Raw genomic sequence first — 6,000 nt, 5'->3', positions numbered from 1 at the left:
TTGTTATGGAGAGGCGCGCCGTGATTTGTTGGTTTGCGAAGTGCAGCGCAGTCATTGGTTGGCTCGGCGAGGCGCGCCGCTATTGCCTTGGGGAGCCCGCGCACGCGGCGGAGGTGAGCCGGGGGGAAACTGGGGGTGTTTGGGGCAGGTCTGAGGGGAAATTGGGGATTTTTGGGGGCATCGACGGGAAACACGAGGGTGTGCGGTGGGATTGGCGAGAATGAGGGGATCTGAGGTGGGTCTGAGGGGGCTTAGGGAGCTTTGGGGGAGCTTGAGAAGGTCTGGAAGGTTCTCAGGTGGGTTTAGGGAGATCTGAGGGGAATTGGGAGGGTCTGAGGGGATTTTGGGGGATTGTGAGAGGAACGGTGGGGTTGTGAGGGAATCTTGGGGATTCTGAGGTGGCTCTGGAGAAATACGGGGGAGTCTGAAGGGATTTCATAGGGTTTGGGGGGGATTGAGGGGTCTGTGGGGGATGTGGGGCAGTCTGATGGATTTGGGGGGGGGTCTCAGGTGGGTCTGGGATGAATTTTCGGAGGAAATGGGGGGGGTCTGAGAGTCCTGGGGAGGTTTTGGTGTCCAGGGCGGTGCTGGGCCAACCCTGGGGGACTCTGGGGGGTTTGGGGATCCTGGAGGGGTCCCGGGGGAGATTTGGGGGTCCCGGGGGGTCCCAGGCCCACCCTGAACCGGGGTCTGGGGGTTTCAGGGGGCAGGGGCACAGCAGGGGTTCCCCCCCCCTCCCCGGTTTTTGGGGGTCTCCCATGGTGCCCCCTCCCCAAAGAGCTCCGAGGGCCGCCTGAAGTGTCTGCTGTTCCACCGGCCGGTGCCCCCTGATCCAGGACGGCCCCACTGAGCCTGGGGGGTTCTGGGGGCATTTGTGGGGATTTCGGGGTTTTGAGAGGGGTTTTGGGGATTTCAGAGTGGCTTTTTAGGGCATTAGGGGATTTTGTTGGGGGTTTGGGGAGAATTATTGGGGTTTTTGGAGGAGAATTATTGGGTTTTGGGATGGTTGCGTGATTTTGGGGGGGTTTTGTTGATTTGGGGTGTTTTGTTCGGGTTTTGGGGTTTTCTTGGGGGGGAATTTGTTGAAATTTTTGGGATTTTTTTTTAATTTGAGTGAGTTCCACTGGGATTTTTAGAGATTCTCTGGGGTTTTTGAGGGTTTTTTTTATACTTATTGGGGATTTTGTGGCATTTTAGTGGAATTCTAGGGGGGCTTTGGGGCATTCCCTGGGTGTGGGGACAGGCTCAGAGGCACCAAAATCTCCTTAAAAGCCCCAAAAGTCCCAATAAAACCCACTGAATCCCAATTAAATCTCTCAAAATTCCATTAAAACACCCTAGAATCCCAATAAAAGCCCAAAAATCTCTTGAAATCCTAATCATCCCAAAAATCCTGATTAAACTCTGCAAATCCCCCAAAAATGTCCCCAAAACCATAAAATGTCCCACAAAATCTTCCCCCAAGATCCAAAGAAATTCTGGCAACACCCAAAAAATCCCACCAAAAGTCCCAAAAAACCCCAAATCCCCAGTGAATCCCACTGAATGCTCCCACAATGCCAATAAAATGCCCACAGAGTCTCCTGAAAATCCCAATAAACCCTCCAGAATTTCTGAGAATCCCAAAAAATCCTAACAAAATCCCAGTAAAAGCCCCAAAATTCAAAAACAGCCACAAAAATTTCAATAAACCCCCAAACACTTCCAGAAAAACTCCCCCTCAAAATGCCAATAAAGCCCCCCAAAATCCAAACCCCCCAAAATCCACAAAACCAGCCACTCCCAGTCAATCCCAGTATGATTCCAGTCGCTCTCAACGAGATCCCAGTGTAACCCAGTATGGATTCAGCTGCTCTCACTGTGATCCCAGTGTGATCCCAGCTGCTCCCAGCATAATTCCAGATGTGCCCAGTTCCTCCCATTATGATCCCAGTTGTTCCAAGATTAGTCCCAGTCCCTCCCAGCAGGGTCCCAGTCGTGTCCAGTTGCCTCCAGGGTAGATTCAGTTTCCCCCAGCATCGTGCCAGTTACTCCCAGCGTGATCCCAGCTGTTCCCAGTGTGGTTCCAGTCCCCCCAGTATGGTTAGAGACACTCCCAGTATGTTTTAGTTACCTCAGAATGATCCCAGTCTTCCCCAGTCACTCCCAGTTTCCTCTAGCACAATCCCAGTTTCTATCTGTTGCTCAAAGGGTGGTCCCAGTTGCTCCCAGTATGATCCCAGTTGTAGTCTCAGTCCTCTCAGCACGGTTCCAGTACCTTCCAGCCGATCCCAGTTGCTCCCAGTGTGTCACATTTTCCTCCCAACACGGGCCCAGTAGCTCCCAGTAACCCCCAGTCAGGTTCCATTCACACCCAGTATAATCCCAGTATGAGTGTAGCCAGTCCCAGTATGACCCAAATCACTTGCAGTCTAATCCCAGTTGCTCCCAGTCACTCCCAGTCTGATGCCAGTGCCCCCAGTGTGATCCCAGTTGCTCCCAGCATGGACGCAGCTGTTCCCAATGTGCTTCCATCACTCCCCTGTTGTTACAGACACTCCCAGTATGGTCCCAGTTGAACCCAGTTGCCCCTGCTCTAGTCCCAGTTACTCCCCATACGGTCCCAGTCCCTCCCAGCATGGTCCCACTCACTCCCAGTTGCCCCCAGCATGGTCCCAGTTGTTCCCAGTGTGGTTCCAGTCCCCCCAGTATGGTTACAGACACTCCCAGTATATCCCAGTAGTACCCAGCATGTCTGTAGTCATTTCCAGGCACTGCCAGTGGCCCCAGTAAGGTGTTAGTTATCCCAATATGATCCCCCAGTCATGCCCAGTATATCCCAGTTGCCTCCAGCATGCATCCAGTCCTTCCCAGTTTCTCCAGTTTGCTTGCAGCATCGTCCCAGTTTCTCTCAGTTGCGCCCAGTAGCCCAAAGTGTGATCCCAGTTGCTCCCTTTCAGCCACAATATGATCCCAGTAAGCTCCAGTTTGATCCCAGTCACATGCCAGCCCTCCCAGTGTGGTCCCAGTGTAATCCCAGTTGCTTCTCCCAGTAAGGTCCCAGCTGCCTCCAGCATGGTTCCAGTTGCTTCCTGGATCAACCCAGTCAGTCCCAGTATGATGCCATTTGCTGCCAGCATGCTCCCAGTCAGGCCCAGTATGGGGGATGATGTGCAGGGTGTGTTCCCAGTCACTTTCAGTTACTCCCAGTATTAGTCCAGTCCCTCCCAGTATGATCCAAAAATGATCCCAGTGTGCTCCCAGTCCCTGCCAGTATGAACCAGTTGTGCTCCACATGGTTCCAGTTGTTCTCTTTCACCCTCACTTTCCTTCCCGTCACTCCCAGTATCTCCCAGTGTACCCCAGTTCCCTCCAGCATCTTTCCAGTTCTTTCCAGTATGATCCCATTTGTTTACAAGCACTCCCAGTCAGCCTCAGTGTAGTGGCACTCACTGCCAGTATGATCCCAGTCACCTCCAGCATCATCCCAGTTGAAGTTCAGCAGTTTCCAATCACCTGCAGCATGCACCCAGTCACTCCCACTTCCTCCCAGTTGCTCCTATCATGTCCCCACTTGCTCACAGCTACTCCCAGTCATCCTCAGTATAATCCCAGTCACTCCCAGTGTATCCCATTTGCCGCTAACATGGTCTCAATTGCTCCCCGCAGGCTCCTGCTCACTCCCAGTATGATCCCAGTATGATCCCAGTGTCCATCAGTGCGATCACACGCTGGCCTGCAATGGCAGTACGATCCGAGTATGATGTCAGTACAAACACAGTACAATCCCAGCCACTCCCAGTATGTTCCCAGTATAATATCAACACAAACCCAGTACAATCCCAGTACAATCCTAGTATGATGTCAGTACAAACTCAGTACAGCTCAAGTCACTCCCAGTACGATCCCAGTCCAGCCCAGTCCCTGGCAGTGCTGCCTCTGCTGGGATCCCCCAGCCCTGTGTGCGTTCCCCCCCGGCGGATGTGCCGAGAGGAGCCCCAAGGGCTGGCAGTGGCCAGGCAGGGTCCCCAGCAAGGCCCCCAGTTTGCCCAGTTTGCCTCTCCTTTGGCCCGGGCCGGGCTCCCCCCGCCCACAGCGGCTGGGAGCAGCCGAGAGCCCTGCGCTGCCCATCCCGACCTGTCCCCGCTCCTGCCACGGGCTGCGAGGGCTGCGGGAACGGGGGCCTTCCTTGAATTCTCAGCCCCCACCCGTGGGATCATCGCCCCTCACAAAGCGCAGGCGAGCGGCGATTGGGGGGGGGGGGAGCTCAGCCCAGATATCCCGGGGGGTCCCTGGGTTGGGTTTTTGGGGGGATGTTTGGAGAATGAAGCAGTCCAAGGCTGAGCAGAAAAGGCCCCTCGGGGGGACATCGAGGGGTGCCGGTGGCGGCTGCCGGCAGAGGTAGCCTGGAGGAGCAGAGCCCTGTGTCCCCCAGGAGCCCAAAGTGGGGAGCCCAGAGAGGGGGCACCTGCGGGATGGGGGGCGATGCTCTTGGGTTCCAGAGTTCAGGCAGCGCTGGAGCCGCATGATTCCGGCCGTCCTGTGCTCCCGCCGCTTCCTGCTGCCGCTCCGCCTCTTCCTCCCTCCTCCTCGTCCAGTCCCGGAGCCCTCGCAGCCGGCGTGAGGAGCGGGGATGGAGCCGGGTCAGGTCGGAACGGGGCGAGGGGTGGGGGGATGGCAGCAGTGGGAGTGACTGGGCTGTACTGGGATCATCCTGGGAGCAGCTCGCGGGTGACTGAGTTCTACTGGGACCATACTGGGATCACACTGGGAGTGAGGAGGAGCAGCACGATAGCTCTAGCGCTGGGGGCGCTCCTGGGGCCTGGGGGGCGGCGAGAGCTGAGGGGGATCCCCAGTACCGGGACGCTCTGATCGCCCATCCCGGAGCACCGGGGGTTCCTGAACCCCCATTCCTGGGCACCGGGATCCCCTCGAGTCCCCATTCCCGGGCATGGGATCCACCCTGCACCCCCTGATCCGGCACCAACAACCCCCGCACCCCCATTCCTGGGCAGGGGATCCACCCTGCACCCCCTGATCCGGCACCAACAACGCCCGCACCCCCATTCCTGGGCAGGGGATCCACCCTGCACCCCCTGATCCGGCACCAACAACCCCCGCACCCCCATTCCTGGGCAGGGGATCCACCCTGCACCCCCTGATCCGGCACCAACAACCCCCGCACCCCCATTCCCGGGCATGGGATCCACCCCGCACCCCCTTCCCGGCCATCTTGCCTCTCCCAGCCCCTAGAGCCCCCTTTTCCTTCCCGCAGAGACCCCCTGGACCCCAGTTCCTGCCTTTCCCAGCCCCCAGCCCCTCCTTTCCTTAACACCGAGGACACCTGGGACCCTTATTCCCGGCCATCCCGGGTTTTCCCACCTTTTGCTGGGAATGGGGACACCGGGGATCCTTGGAGCTCCCTTTCCTGCATGCAGGAACCCCCTTAGCCCAGCCCGTGCCCCCTCTACCCACCGTAGCCTCCCCTTTTCTCAGTCCTGGAACCCCCAAACCCCATTCCCTGCTTGCCCAGCTCTCCCTTTGGTTCCCCCGTGCCCCCCAGCCCCCAAATCTCGGTGTCCCCCCAGTTCTCCTGTCCCTGCGTTCTCTGCCCGTGGCGCTGTCGGAGCCCGGCCCGGGCTTCCCCCAGTTGGTGTCCATGGGGTCCCTGGCTGGGATCCCCTTCCAGCGGGATCTCGGCACAGCCAGAGCCGGCACCACGAGCGGCACTGGCACGGGGCCACCGGGGAGCTGCCGCTGCTGCAGCTGCATCCTGCCATTCCCAGTTGCTCCCAGTTCCTCAGTGGCTGTGCATTCGGCTCCCAGCATACGCCTGGCAGCTCCCAGCACCCCCCAGACAGGGACTAATCACACCCCCTGCAATCCCAGTCCGATTGTAGCTACTCCCAGTATGATCCCAGTAACTCCCAGTATGATCCCAGTCAGTCCCAGTATGATCCCAGTTACTCCCAGTATGATCCCGGTCACTTGCAGTGTAACTCCACTCACTCCCAGTCGGAT

This window comes from Ammospiza nelsoni, chromosome 10, assembly GCF_027579445.1.
Source record: "Ammospiza nelsoni isolate bAmmNel1 chromosome 10, bAmmNel1.pri, whole genome shotgun sequence".
NCBI classification, from domain to species: Eukaryota; Metazoa; Chordata; class Aves; order Passeriformes; family Passerellidae; genus Ammospiza; species Ammospiza nelsoni.
This window is presented reverse-complemented; position numbering follows the sequence as displayed.